Source organism: Phyllostomus hastatus, unplaced genomic scaffold (genome assembly GCF_019186645.2).
Source record: "Phyllostomus hastatus isolate PE091 unplaced genomic scaffold, TTU_PhHast_1.1 phas_scaffold_78, whole genome shotgun sequence".
Classification (NCBI taxonomy): Eukaryota; Metazoa; Chordata; class Mammalia; order Chiroptera; family Phyllostomidae; genus Phyllostomus; species Phyllostomus hastatus.
In genome coordinates this window covers 61,239,546-61,255,420 of record NW_025334041.1, presented here as the reverse complement: position 1 = coordinate 61,255,420, position 15,875 = coordinate 61,239,546, and the positions used below count along the sequence as shown (strand labels likewise).

The 15,875-nt window shown below is 38.0% G+C and overlaps 1 pseudogene; it reads right to left on the bottom strand.

Annotated features, from left to right (window-relative positions):
- The window catches only part of LOC123811250, a 59,239-nt pseudogene extending 47,128 nt beyond the window's left edge, over nucleotides 1-12,111 (bottom strand).
- Between the last annotated feature and the right edge of the window lie 3,764 nt (nucleotides 12,112-15,875).

Sequence of the window (15,875 nt, the reverse complement as noted above, 5' to 3'; positions counted from 1 at the left end):
ACTGCCCTGGCTGGTGTAGCTCAGTGGATTGAGTACAGGCTGTGAACCAAAGGGTCGCTGGTTTGATTCCCAGTCAGGGCACATGCCTGGGTTGTGGGCCAGGTCCCCAATGGGGAATGTGCAAGAGGCAACCACACATTAATATTTCTCTCCCTCTCTTTCTTCCTCCCTTCCCCTCTCTAAAAATAAATAAATAAAATGTTTTAACAAAATCAACTCAAATCCTTCCCAGGCTTCAGCAAGTCTCAGGAAGATAGGGAAGCCAGCAGGACCTGGTTTACAAATTTTCATTACCCAGGCATATGCTCAGAGCATCTGCTAATTGCCAGTCCTGGGTCTGGTGCTGGCTCTAGGACTTACTTTCAGTTCAATGGACTGGCTGCCCCTCAAACTGATAAGCCTTCTTTAGGATTGATTACAATGTCCACAAAATAGTTCCCTGAATAAAAAATGTTTCTGTTTTCTTGGGAGAATTAAAGCATCAAAAATTAGATGAAATATTTTAGGAATGGGACTGCTCAAATTTTTTCTTTCCAAAATCACAGAAAATGACTTACTAGGAAAATGATAAAATATTCCAATGTGATGAAATTGCATAATAGGTTGTCATTGGTAAAATAGAGAGGCTAAAACAAAATACCTGGGAAGAAATAAGGGGGTCTTTGCTAACCTTGAGGCTAGAACACTTGATGATACTTGCTTATGCTTCCTCTTAGATTCTGCTCAGGGTTGATACCACAAGACATGATTCCAGGGTCCTGGAAAGCCTTGCTGACAAGAGAAGAATGGAGGAATTCTCTACCAGCTTTTAAGAGAAACCTGAAATTTTAGTCTTAGAGATTAATTTTGAATTTAAAGATATGTGGTCTGATAACACACAAATGACCCCAAGAGGAGGTAATATTCTGAGGTACAACAGTTCCTGAGGCAGTTTGCTTATGCCTCAGAAAGAAGGGTTTGTCAAAACCTTACTTGGGAGAAGATTTAGATGGGGTTGAAGAAGTGCCAAGAAGAAAGGATTTAGATAATATTAGTTTAAGTGGGGAAGGTGCTAGTAAACATGGAGACAAGAGGCAGAAGAGGAAGGTTAAAACTATCATTTTAATTCTGAGCCAACTCAGCCCTGTTTGCTATGTCCTGAACTAGGGAGTTGCATGTCAGTGGACGTGTTTTGAATAGTCCAGAGAAGCACCTGGCTGGCATAAATGCCATAAACACGATTTAAAAATCACATTCAGAGTTGGCCTCCATTCATATAATCATTAGTTTAGCAAGCACATACTGTGTATCTTCTACCAGATTCTGTGATATCATGTAGATGTCTTCAAATAGCTCACTATATCAGTAAAGAAATCCCACCAGCTCTGCACAGTACCCTAATATCTCTTCATGAAGTCTGTAGAGTGTAATAACATTTTTACTTGGTAAAAATTATTAGTAAGTGCTCTACCCAAAGTGTTTGAAAGAAGCCAGTTCAGTGATGCACAGTGCTCCTAACCCTGCCATCCATAGCTTCTGAAAGAGCCATATATAAGAACTGCTGGAGCAGAGAGCCACAAGACTCCCTGTAACAGGATCTGATGACTAAAAAAGAAATTGTTTATCTTAGATTTTCAAAGTGTCCTCCCGAACAAGATTCCAAAGAAGTGTTTCTTAAGAACTATTTTAATAAACAATTTGCAGAACAGAAAAGACAAATATTCACTACAAATAATTGGCTTTTAAAAAGTAACTGATTCAAGAGAAAAGTCAAAGTCAAATCTAGCCTTTTTCATTTTTGTTCACAACACAATTGAGGGGCTTCTAAATCACTAGCGCTCTCTGCCTGCCAGAGCCCACCTACAGAGAGCAGTTCTGTGAGCTTAACTCAAGCTCAAAAGACAGTAGAGGTTTTATCTGAGTAAAACCAATGAAGTGTACTTTATTGTCTTTATCTTCTCTTTAAGAATCTTCCCTTTTCCTATCCCAGTGTTTGAGATCAGAAATATCTATATCTTCATTTCTGTAAGATCTGAATCCAACAATATGAGTAAGACAGCCTTGATCAGCTTCTCAAATGACAGGCCATCAGTGGTTAACACATCTGCCAATGAGACCAAAAAGGTGCACACATTTTGGAAGCAAATCAATCTGTTCAAAACTAAATATCACATGACTATGAAATGAGGATGTTTGTAGTAGAAGCATAATAAAAGTGAAACAGAAATTCACCTTGACACTAATTTGTATAAAATATAGGACTCCCAATAATAACATGGTGCCTTACAGATCATTTTCACATAAATTATTGAATTTAATCCTCAAGAAATAAATAGTAGGTAGATACATTATGTCTATTTGAAATATGAGCAAACTGAGAGTCAGAAAGTATAAATTTCTGTAAGAGTATATAGGCGAAACACCTAAGATTTGAACTATGGTCCTAGAATTCTAACATTAGCATCTAAATTATTGAGTTTTGACATAATAAAAGGCTTTTAGTTATGGGAATATAGCAAATCCTTTCTTTATTCTATAATAAAGTCAATCTATACATTAACAGATATTAACATAGGGCTGACACATAGAGGATTCAAAGCAGGCTCAGAAGTGGTTTGCCACCTGCAAAGGAAACAAGTTATACACCAGGGAAATTATAATCCATAATTAAGTGAAATACTGAGATTCAAAACATCAGTGATAATTTCAATAGTTAAGAAAGGCTGAAAAATTCAGTTAGACTTGATAAGAAATTTTCTAAAAAGCTTCAAAAGAAGGATAGAGTGAATATGTATAGAAGAGCTGGTAAATGATACCAAAAGTCAAGTGAACTCTCACAAATTTGTACAGTTCCAGGAGATCATCCCATAAAACAGTAGAGATTGTGTCCCAGGTGGATACTGACAAGCAAGTGCCAGAAATACATAAACTGGTGTTTGAGACAAGGCTGTGGTCATAGAAACATGCTAAGGACTTAAAGCAGAAAAGCAAAAATAGCAGCCTCCTAGAGTTAAGGGAAGATTGTGATTTTATGGACACCAAGAATAATACAAGCCCAGATGCTCAATCTATAGCAGCCACACTTGGTCTAGTACCTGCTGGCTCTGAACCTCCTGATATAATGTGCTTGCCCAAGCTTGGCTCAAAAACTACAGGTGACATAAAACATCTCTCAAGTGCCAACAGCTGAGCGTGGCTTTGGCTGACTGATGGATAACTGAGAAAATCATGGACAACAAATAAAGTCAGTGATTGTGGCAAATACAGTATTTACATGTAACCCAGCATATAGTTTTTATTTTCTATAAGGATTGATGAAAGGGTTATAATGGATCAGAGTCAATAATAATAATTAAGAGTCTAAGATCCTTGAGCAAGTCCAATAACCTTCACTAAGGAAATTTAAAACCACTGTTCTTACCCCATTCTATCTGATGCAGAGATCAAATTCTTAATCATGATACAATAAAAGGCATCCTTTTAATGAAATATTAACTTGTAAATGGCAAGGGATTCAGGAACAATTTCACTGCGTATTTTTGAAATAAACAAACTGCCATACCATGTGTGTTCTAATGGGGAATGTCAAGTTAGAAAAACCCAGAGAGCAAATGGGAATTTTTCAAATGACCTGATGCTAATGATTGCATTTCTCTAGGTGAAGGATGTAGAACCCTGTCTTGAAACTGTGCCCTATGTCACAATTCTGTTCAACCACCATTGTAAATGTCAAGGAACTCATGAACAAAATTCTTATCTCATCTCCCTTACAGATGAATAAGCTGAGATAAAGGACAGTGTCTTATTCTTTACTTTGTTTAAGAAGTGGACTCCTTCTACACTCCCTACCCCAACCCAAAGACCTTGTCTCAACCATAAGTCCATGGAATTTTTAGTAGGAACATGAAAACCTAAATTGACTTTTATGTAGACTTCTTTCTAAAACATGTTTCTCAACCTGGCATTTGCAGCACAGAAACAAAACAATTCATTTTGACACGTTTCACTAAACTGAGGTCTGAACCATACTGTGAGAGCCTCTCTGTGGATCCTATAAAATACTAGGAAATATGCATTTGACATCTGGTTTGCTAGATTCCTGCTGAGCAATGGAGGCTTGGGTGTGAGGCTGTCATGGACTGGCAGATTGGCTATGCATATAACTGTGTACAAATCCAAACAAAGGGGTCATGTTCAGGCATTAATTGTGAATGTTCCAAACAAAATTTTCAAGAGGCATGTAAGGAGCAATTGAAAAGTTGATTTCTTGTGCAAAAAGGGAAGTGGTAACTTAGGGATGTGAATGTCCAGCACACACCTCTAAGAAATATAGACCATAAGGTGTACATTGTAGAATGCAATTTGAATACCAAGATACTTTAAGGCATCTTGAAAAAAAAGTTTAGAAATGATTAGGTCTTGGCAACTGTTAGCAAGACAGCAAAGGTGCATTTCTCAGTGCTTCTCTGAGTTGGATGAATAGCTAGCTGGATCACTATATAATATTTTAATCTTTTCACCTGAGCCTCATGGTCACAAAACACATAAAATATAGGAAGACTAGCTACCATATTAATATTTAAAAGGTCTACTGGCATATAGACTGTTAAATAATGCACCCATTTGAATTTTATACCTTGTTTCATATATATATATGGTTCAATATAGTTGTCTGCATTTCTCCCACCACTCCCCCTACCCCAGCCACCCCCACCTCCCTCCCCTGATTACACACCCCCTTAGTTTTGTCCATGTGTCCTTTCTAGTAATTTCTGAAAACACTTCCCCCATTCCCTCCCATTATCCCCTCCCACCTCCCCTCAGGTTACTGTCAGATTGTTCTTAATTTCAAAGTCTCTGATTATATTTTGCTTGCCTGTTTGTTTTGCTGATTAGGTTCCTGTTAAAGGTGAAGATGTAGAAAGATGAGATCATATGGTATTTGTCTTTCACTCCCTGGCTTATTTCACTTAGCATAATGATCTCCAGTTCCATCCATGCTGTTGCAAAGGGTAGGAAATACTTCTTTCTTTCTGCTGCATAGTATTCCGTCATGTAAATGTACCATACTTTTTTGATCCATTTGTTTAGCGATGGGCACTTAAGTTGCTTCCACCACTTGGCCGTTGGAAATTGTGATGCTATGAACATTGGAGTACTTATGGATTGGATTCTTATGGATTGGAGCTTCAAGGTTCTTAGGATATAATCCCAGCATTAGTAATCATTAATCATGTAATTGATTAATGATAAATTTGTTCAAAACTAAATATCACATGATTATGATATAGAAATAAAAGGCATCAAAAGGCTTTTCTTTTTTAGTTTTTTTTTTTTTCAGGAAATTCCATATTGTTTTCCACAGGGCTGTACCAGTTTGCATTCTCACCAACAGTACACTAAGGTTCCCTTTTCTCCACATCCTCTGCAACACTTGTTGTTTGTTGATTTGTTTATGATGGCCATTCTCACCCAGGTGAAGTGGTATCTCATCAAGATTTTAATTTTCATCTTTCTGATGTCTAGTGATGCTCAGCATCTTTTCATATGTCTCTGGGTGCTCTGTAAGTCATCCTTGGAGAAGTGCCTGTTCAGGTCTTTTGACCATTTTTAATACTGTTGTTTCTCTTCCTAGAGTGGACTCATGTGAGTTCTTCATATATTTTGGAGATCAAACCCTTTTCTGAGGTATCATTGGCAAATACATTTTCCAACACAGTTGGTTCTCTTTTCATTTTAATGCTGTTTTCTTTAGCTGTTCAGAAGCTTTGTATTTTGATGAGATCTCATTTGGTTATCCTTTCCTTTATGCCCCTTGCTTCAGGGGAAATATCTGTGAAAATTTTCTGTGTGGAATATCTGGTATTTTCTTGCCTAAATTTTCCTTTAGGACTTTCATGATGTCACTATTATATTGAAGTCTTTTATCCACCTTGAATTTATTTTTGTTTATGGTGTAAATTGTTGCTTGAATTTCATTTTTTTTTGTATGTAGCTGTCCAGGTCTCCCAACACCATTTGTTGAAGAGGCTATTTTTACTCCATCTTATGCTTCTTCCCCATTTGTCAAATATTAATTGACCATAGAGACTTGACTTTATTTCTGGGCTCTCTATTCTGTTCCATTGGTCTATGTGTCTGTTCTAAGGCCAGTACCAAGTTGTTTTTATTACAGTGGTCTTGATATACAGTTTGATATCAGGTATTGTGACCCCTTCTACTTTGTTCTTTCTCAAAATTGCTATGGATATTTGGGGTCATTTATGGTTTCATATAAATTTTTGAAATATTTGTTCTATATCTGAAATATATAATTTGGTACTTTAATAGGGATTGCACTGAATCCACAGATTGCTTTGGGTAATATGGACATTTTGATGATGGTAATTCTTCTAATCTACAAACATGATACATGCTTCCATTTGTTGTGTCTTCCTTATTTCCTTTCTTCAGTATTGTGCAGTTTTCTGAGTATAGGTCTTCTACTTCCTTGGATAAATTTATACCTAGGTACATTTTTTTCTTATTGCTCTATCAAATGGAATTTTCTCCTTATTTCTTTTTCTGATATTTCAGTGTTGGTGTACAAAAATGCCTTTGATTTCTGGATATTGACTTTGTATCCTGCTGTTTTGACAAATTCACTTGTTAGGTCAAGTGGGTTTTTCATGGACTCTATAGAATTTTCTATGTTCACTATCATGTCATCTGCAAAAAAATGATAGTTTTGCTTCTTCCTTTCCAATTTGGATGCCTTTTATTTCTTTATCTTGTCTGATTGCTGTGGCTAGGACTTCCAATACTATGTTGAATAGAAATGGTGAAAATGGGCATCCTTGTCTTGTTCCCAATCTAAGTGGAAAGCTCTAAGCTTTTGCTCATTGAGTATAACATTGGTTGTAGATATCCTGTGTATGGCCTCTATTATGTTGAGGAATGCTCCATCTATTTCCACTTTGTTGAATGTTTTTATCATAAATGGATGCTGTACCTTATCAAATGCTTTTTCAGCATTAATTGATATGATCATGTGATTTTTGCCTTTCATTATATTTATATGATGCATTATGTTTATTGATTTGCTGTACCATCCTTGCATCCCTGAAATGAATCCCACTTGATCATGGTGTATGATCTTTTTAATGAATTGCTGAAAGTGGTTTGTCAATATTTGTTGAGGATTTTAGTGTCTATATTCATCAGAGATATTAGCCTAAAGTTTTCTTACTTTGTTATGAATTTATCTGGGTTTGGGATTAGGATGATGCTGGCTTCATAAAAAGAGTTTGGGAGTCATCTGTCTTCTTGGATTTTTTGGAATAGTCTGTGAAGGATAGGGGTTAGCTGATCCTTAAATGCTTTGTAAATTCTCCTGTGAAACCATCTTGTCAGGGCTTTTCTGTGTTGGGGGATTTTTTGTTACTTCCTCAATTTCATCAGCTGTTATTGGTATGTTCAGGCTTTCTTCTTGTACATTGAGTTTTGGAAGATTATATTTTTCTAGAAATTTGTCTATTTCACCTAAATTTTCAAATTTCTTGGTATATAGATCTTTGTAGTAATTTCTTACAAAGCTTTGTATTTCTGTGGTATCAGTTGTAATCTCTCCTCTTTCATTTCTGATTGTGTTTAGTTGGGTCCTCTCTCTCTTATTCTTGATGAGTCTGTTTAAAGGCTTGTCAGTTTTGTTTATCTTTTCAAATAACAAGTTCATAAATTTATTGATCCTTAAAATTGTTCTTTTAGTCTCTATATCATTTAATTCTGCTCTGATATTGGTTATTCCCTCCCTTCTGCTTGCTCTGCGCTGTCTTGGTTGTTGGTACTCCAGTTTTTATAGGTGTTGGGTTAGGTTGTTTATTTGAAATGTTTCTATCTTTCCCAGGTAGGCCTGTATTGCTATGCACTTCCCTGTCAGGACTGCCTTCACTGTGCCCATAAGTTTTGGATTTTTGTGAGTTCATTTTCATTTGTTTCCAGAAACTTTTTGATTTCTCCCTTGATCTCATTCTTGATCTATTCATTGTTTAAGAGCATGCTATTCAATCTCCATGAGTTTGAGTGTTTTTGAGTTTTTTGAGTTGCTTTCAAGTTTCAATCCCTTGTAGTAGAGAAAATGCTTGATATGATTTCAATTTTCTTGATTTTGTGGAGGCTTGTTTTGTGTCCTATCAGGTGGTTCAATTATTTATAATAATACTATAATAACAATCATACGATAGAATCTTTTAAAATTTTCCATGTGCATTTGAAAAGAATGTGTTTTGCTTCTTTGGGATGAAAGGTTGTGTATATATATAAAGTCCATTTGACCTAGGGCATTGTTCAATGCCACAATATCTTTGTTGATATTTTGTTTGGAAGATCTATCCATTTTTGATGGTGAGATGTTAATATTCCCCTACTGTAACTGTGTTGCTGTCAAAATCTTTCTTGAAGTTCTCCAAGATTTACCTTGTGTATTTGGGTGCTCCTATGTTGGGCACATATGTATTGACAATGTTTATGTCTTCTTGGTGGATTCTTCCTTTGAGTATTATGTAGTGACCTTCTGGGTCTCTCTTTATGGCCATTTTTTTTTGAAGTCTGTTTTGTCTGATATGAGTATTGCTACCTCGGCTTTTTCCCCACTGTCTGTTTGCTTGGAATATTTATTTCCAGCCCTTCAGTTTCAGTCTCTGTAGGTCTTTTTCCCTGAGGAGGGTCTCTTATAGGCAGCATATGTGTGGGTCATGCTTTCTTATCCATTCAGCTATTCTGTGTCTTTTGATTGGAGCATTTAATCCATTTACCTTTACAGTTATTATTGATAAGTACTTACTCATTGCCATTTTACTTTCTTTGTACTTGTGTTTCTCTCCCCCCCTTCTCCCCCTTTCTTAAAGCAGACCCTTTAGCATTTGTTGCAAAGCTGGTTTGGTGGAGGTGTATTCTTTCAGCCTTCTTTTGTGTGGGAAACTCCTTATTTCACCTTCCATTTTAATTGAGAGCCTTGCTGTATATAGTAGTCTCGGTTGCAGGCCTTTGGTTTTCATTACTTGGAATATTCCTTGACAATCCCTTCTGGCTTTTAGAATTTCCATTGAGAAGTTGGCTGCTAGTCTTATCAGGGCCCCTTGTATGTTATTTCCTGTGTCTCCCTTACTGCCTTTAAGATTCTCTCTTTATCTTGGAATTTTGCCATTTTAATTATGATGTGTCTTGAAGTGGACCTCTTTGGGTTCCTCTTGATTGGGACCCTCTGTGTTTCCTGGATTTGTGTGGCTTTTTCTCTCATCAAACTAAGCAAGTGTTTCATCATTACTTTTTCAAATAGGTTTCTTATCCCTTGCTCTTCTTCTTTTCCTTCTCCTTCTGGTATACCTATTATATTGATGTTATTACATTTCATGTTGCCCTGAAGTCCTTTACCACCTCTTCCTTCTTTCTGAGTCTCTTTTCCTTTTCTTGCTCATTTTGAATATTTTTTCTACCTTGTCCTCCAGCTCACTGATTTGATCCTCTGCTTCATCTAGCCTGATTTTGATTCCTTCTACTATGTTCTTCAATTCAGAAATTGTATTCTTCATTTCCTCTTGATCCTTGTTGACAGTTTCCATTTCCTTGTTCATGTTGATAATAGTGTGCAGTGAGTTCATCCTAGTTTTCCTGTAGTTTTTGGTAATTCTCAGTGAGCTCATGGGCTCACTGCTCTTATAACCACTGCTTTAAACTCAGTATCTTATAGTTGACTTTCTTCTATTTCGTTTAACATTCCTTCTGAGGCTTCCTCCTCTCCTTTCATTCAAGTGTTTTTTACCCTTTGTTGCCCGTTGTTTGTGAGACTCTTCTTGTTAGCCTCTGCTTCTTAAATTGATCTGTTCTGACTCTGTGAGTTTTTGGCATGTACTTGTATGGTAGGAGACCTATGAGATTCAGTGGTGCAGTCTCCTTGGTTTCCTAAGCTTGCTGCTCTTGGACTGTTGTTTACATGGGCTCTCTGGATTTATTTAGGTTTGATTGTTGCTGGGTCTTTCTTTGGTGGTTGCTTCCCTCAAGCTGGTTAACTAAGAGTGACTCTGTTCACCACATCTTGTATACTGTTGTGCAGGTGTGGACAGGTTGTGTTGAAGATGGATCTGTTCATCTGAGGTTCTGAGGTTTCTCTCTCACTATTTTTCAGTTGTTCATTCTGGATACTTTCTCCACCATTTAGTTGTAATTACAGGTTCACCTTTGGTGAGGTTACTGTGACTTTCACTCACTTCTCTGCCATCTTCTTTTATTATCTGTTGGTGGTTCCTTTGTTCGTGGAATCTCTCTCCCAGCAAGTATATTGGTTTTCACAGCTCTCACCTACTCTTTTACGTGATTGTTGGAGGGGGAAGGCAAAATGGATTAAGATAGCGAGAGTGTATTCTATGGGATTTAAAGTACCAACCCATAGAGAAGGGATAAGAGATCCTTTGGATAAGTATAGTGTTAGTATGATATTGCACTCATCTAGCCACTTTTTAGGAAGGGTGGAAAAGAGATAAGACTCTTGTTGGCAGGGGAGGATTGTGAGTTGAGTCCAGAAAACAGAGAACTTGTGGGAGGTCAGATTATGAGATATAGTGACAGTGAAGGACAGAAAGTATACATAGTGTGTGAGAGAATAGAGTTAACGACAACAGTAATAAAGTTCCAGGAGATAGTGAAATGGGCTGAGATCTGGGGTGGTTGCTGTGTAATATTTTCAATTGTATGAAATAATTAATTACAATAATACTGGAACAGCAATCATATGACAGAATCTATGTGATCTGAATAATAAGAATAAGAAGTACTCAATCTAGTGTGGTGTGCTATTGGAACACAAGCAAAGTGAAAGAAGGAAAATTAAATTACACTATGAAAGAAAGAACAAGGAAAACCATTCAAGCAATGCAATTAAACAAACAAATAAAATGAAGAAAAATAAACAGGAAGTATAGAAGTAAAAAATACTAATAAAAGAAGTAAAAATAATGAATAAATAATAATAATACAAGTAAACAATAACTTGCAAGTGCTCTGGAATAGCAAAGTGAAATTTGTCTCAGTTTCTCAGTTGCTGGGTTTAGCCTTGTGATCCCTTTTTGAGTCTGACTCTGGTCCCTTCACAGTTCCAGATCTTATTGTCTTACTTGGGCGGTGGGAGGGGGGGCGGAGAAAGAAAAAAAAAGCCTCCTGCTGACTTTAAACTGGTCAAGTGAGTTCTACTGCTTTTCCTGGCTGGGAAAGGTTGAACTTTGCTCTTCTCCCTTCCTATGGTTTTGTGAGGATGGGGGCCAGGTCTTGACAGCAATCTTCATAGTTACCCAGCCTCTATCCCAGTTCCTCCATCCACTGCCAGGCCCCTACTTACTGTCTGCACCAGGCCGGTGCCTTCAATCTACTTGTTGTGCTGTCCTTGCACTAATTAGGGGCAACTCACACACCATCTTCTCACTCTTTGCTGTCCTAGGTACTTCACTCTCAATGTCTCTTCAGGGTAGTTCAAGTCTTTGAACTATCCCCACTGAGGTAAGACTTTCTGGGGACTGCTGACTCCCTGAGCCCTGCTGCCCTCCTCTTTAGGGAGCACCTCCTCTTTCCTCTTAGTGAGCCAGGCCTGACCATGTGGCGGACACTCTGTGGCTGCTGCAGTGGCAGGGGCAGGAGGGTGGGGACACAGCTGCTGTGGCAGCTGAGCTGTCCACTGTAGAAGAGTTGCCTAAACAGCAGCTGAGAGCCTTTTTTTGAACAAAATCCTCCTGATAAAGCTTGCCACTCCTAACAAGCACCAAGCCTCTCACACAGCCCAACTTTTCAAGAAGATTGGAGACTATCCAGGTTAGGGTCCATCATGGCCCAACTCTTTTCCCTTCTCCAGGCATCAACTGCATCCCTCATTTTTCTGTTAATCACCCAGTTGGCATCCACAGTCTCAGCAGTTGAACACTGTCCCTTATCTTCCACTTTGTCTTTATCCCTCTCAGTGACTTCAACCATCCAGGCCCATCCTGGTGTTGCTCTATCCTCCAGCAAGGTTTGGCAGATGAGGGAGCTTTTAATTTGGCTCTCTTTCAAGGATCCCGTGGCAGGCCCGGCAGGTGCCAGGGCTGGTCCTGGAGCAGACCTTGACCCCATGCGGGTCCCAGGGACCTTAGAGTCCCAAAGCAATCTCCTTATTTTCTGTTTTTCAGTGTCCTCTACAATTTTGGCCTCCAACCTTCATATATGCTGGGATACCATTGGCTGTTCACTCTGTTCCTCAGAAGATCAACTAGGTATTCTACCTGTGCTCAGGGGGAAGTGGGCTCCACTTCCACCCACCTCTCCACCATCTTCCTATCTAATATATATTCTTGTCCTGAGAAGCATAGCCTAACAATAAAGCACACAGACTTTAAAGTTAGACTACCAGGAAGCAAACTTGAAATCTACCATTTCCTAATAGGAACCTTAGGTGGTTACTTAAACTTCTTATTATTTCTTCATAACATATTCTGTACTAGGAAGATCATAGTATGTTTGTGAATTTTGAAGGAGCTAAAGATGGAGTCTTGTAGCCTCTCTACCTGAAGCTCTCCCTGGATGGTTTGGCCTTCATTACAGCATGGTAATGAGGTTCTAAAAGTCAGTCTTGCAAAAGAAAAAAAGAGTGACTACCATTCTCTTCAGGCTTTAGTCTGGAAAGTAGCACATTACTTATGTTGTATTCAGTTTGGCAGAGCAGTCACAGAATCCACTCAAGTTTAAGGAAAAGAATATAAAGCTGCTTCTCAGTGAGAGCTCTGTCAAAGAATATGTGGCAATCTTTAATTCACCAAATTGGGTCATAGAAACCTTTCCAAATTTGGTGAAATCTATAGGCCCTCTTTTAGAAATGAACATGTGCAAAAGTACCAGGCAAGATATTGGCTCAATGTTATATGAAACATTAAAGATAACAGTAGCTTAAACATAGCAGAAAGTTTAAACCTCTCTTAAAGAAAAGTCCAGGATGGCAGGGGTAATGCTTGTCACACATGGTCTTCCTTTCACTTAATGTTCTGTCAACTCCTGGAATGTTAGCTTTCTGGGACAAAACTGGTTCAACATCATCAAGTTCATGATCCAACCTGAGGAAAGAAACAAAAGAGCACAAGACAGGAACAGACAAACCCATATCATCTTTGCTCACACTTTTAGCTCTCTGGTCACACAGAACTAGTCACTTTGACACATTCCACTGCAAAGAAGACTGGAAAATATACTCATGTGAGTTGCCATGTCACCAAATAAAACTGTATACTCTATTAATAAATAATAAAAAAGAATGTACATCAATTATCAATTAGTATTCTCTTCTACAGTAAATAACAACAAACATGTAAATGCAATTTCATATGCTTTATAGAAACCCTAAGCATCCATCCTGGGACCTTATCAAGGATTTCAGGCTAAGATATAACTTGTTTAAAGTTTTAAAAGATAGCATTTTAGAGTTGGAAGTATATTTTTAAATTACCTAATTCTATCTCTAATGTTAACAACAAGAACAGAGAAACCCAGAATTATTTTTTTCCCAAAGTCACACACTTAATTACCAGAACTATCCTACTTCTCCTCAAGGTGCCTTTTCCACTACATTATAAAATGACACTCTCTGTTTACCAGCTAAATATGTGTGATAAAATAGTGTCAGATAGCTATGAAGAAGGGCTTAATCTCTTTGGAAATATAAAACTATTTATTTGGTCTTGTGCTCATTCAGAAAATATATGCCCAGCACTGTACCACATACTAAAAATACTGGATAAATCATAACAACAAACCACAAAAATCTTGCCTTTAGGAAGCTTACAGTCTAATTTTGGACAAAATAGGTATTCATAAGACTAGATGATAAAAGTGTTCTACTGGAAAAGGAAGAAATATTACAGAAACACAGAAAACTGGATGGCATATTGAGTCAGTCAAGACTGGCATTACAAAAAGGGTAGTGCTTGATCAGAAATGCCATGGAACAAAAGGAGAGGAAGAGGGTTGCAGTAGAGGAAAAATGAGCAAAAGAAAAGGAGGACACAAAAAGTTCACAGTATGGTTGGTATTTCATCATTCTCACTAGGCAAGAAATAATCACTTAAATGAAGGCAATGGCAGAGGGGACAGAGATGTATTCAGGAAAACTTAGGAACTGTAAATCATATGATTCAGCAAAGAAATAATTCTGGGGTATGAGGAAAAATTGGAAACTAGGGTATCTTCCTTATTACTGGATTTGACAACTGTGTAGGTGGCAGTACCACTCAATAAGGGAATGAACAGAAGAGGCACACATGTTTATGTGAGTTGTCTTTATTTTATTGATGGTCTTCTTTGCTATGATATAACTTTTTAGTTTGATGTCGTCCCATTTGTTTATTTTTTTCTTTTTTCCCTTGCCTGAGGAGATACATCAGAAAAAAGAAATTGCTATAACAAATGTCCAAGATTTTGCTGCCTATGTTTTCTTCTAGGATTTTTTATGGATTCAAGTCTAACATATAAGCCTTGATCCATTTTGAATGTATTCTTGAGTGTGGTCTAAGAAGGTGGTCTAGTTTCATGTATTTGTCTGGTTTACCCAGCACCATTTATATAATCAACCAACTATCTTTAGCCCACTTATGAGCTTACTTGCTCTGCTAAATACTAATTGAGTATAATGGTATGGGATTATTTCTGGGCTCTCTATTCTGTTCCATTAATCTATGTGTCTGTTTTGATTATTATGGCTTTATGGTATAGTGTGATATTAGGTATCATGACTCCAGGAACTTTATTCTTCTTTCTCAGGATTGCTGTTACTATACAGGGACTTTGTGGTTCCACATAAATTTTTGAAATATTTGGAGGATCCGAGATGTCAGAGGAGTGAGTGGAAGTTACACTAACCTCCCCCCAGGACCAATCTGAAATTACAGCTAAATTGTAGAGGAATCTTCTGGAGTAAACAGCTGAACAATAGTGAGAAAGACCTTATAATCATGAACAGAGAGAAAAATCAGCTTCAGCACATGACTGGTTGGGAATGAAGTGGAGACACAAGAGGGCTGGCTGGGTGCCCACAGGTGACATCTGAAGTGCCAGAGGAATATTTAAGCAGTCAGTTGGATCCCCATGAGAACTGTGTGGTCTAAACACCAAGCTTGGCTCTACAACCTACAACACCAGAGCCTGAAAAGTACACAGATAACACCCAGCTGCAAAAAGTGGCAAGGTTTCTCTTTGCCAGAGATGGATGGCTAGAGACATAAAGAGCCATTTGAAAGACCAATGCATACATTTTCATTTTTCAGTCACTTACCCGGGGCTCCAGAAAAGAATGGGGGACACAGAGGAGACTAGAGACCTTTGAGAAAAGACTGGGGATGGAGGCTTTGGAAAGAGAACTGAGAGAGTAGTCACCAGGATCCTGATACTGAGTCACCCCCCCCCCCATACTGCAGCAACCATCTTGCTCAGGCAGAACACTTGCCACCTCTGGGACAACACCCTAAGGGGAAACAATAACCCCATTCCCAGGAGGAACTTTGCCCCACCCTATGGAGCTTAAGCCTGACTGCTGAGTATTGAGTGATTACATTAACAACTAAAGGAGTCAGCCACAGACAGTAGAACCCTGGTAGCTTCAAACAGCCTGCCTAAGGCCAGATGGGGTCACATCTGACATCACTACAGGAGGATTAGAAAGAAAAAACAGTGGTAAATACTAGATGCTACTGAAATGAAATCCACCATGGTCTTCTCCATGATTTGTGATATTTTCTTTCCTGCATAGTTTTTAACATTCATTTCTTGTCCAGAAAGTTTGTGCATATTAAGTCGTCAGATTTTACACTACAGTTTATTTCAATTCACATATTTGCCCCTCCCCACTTCATTTT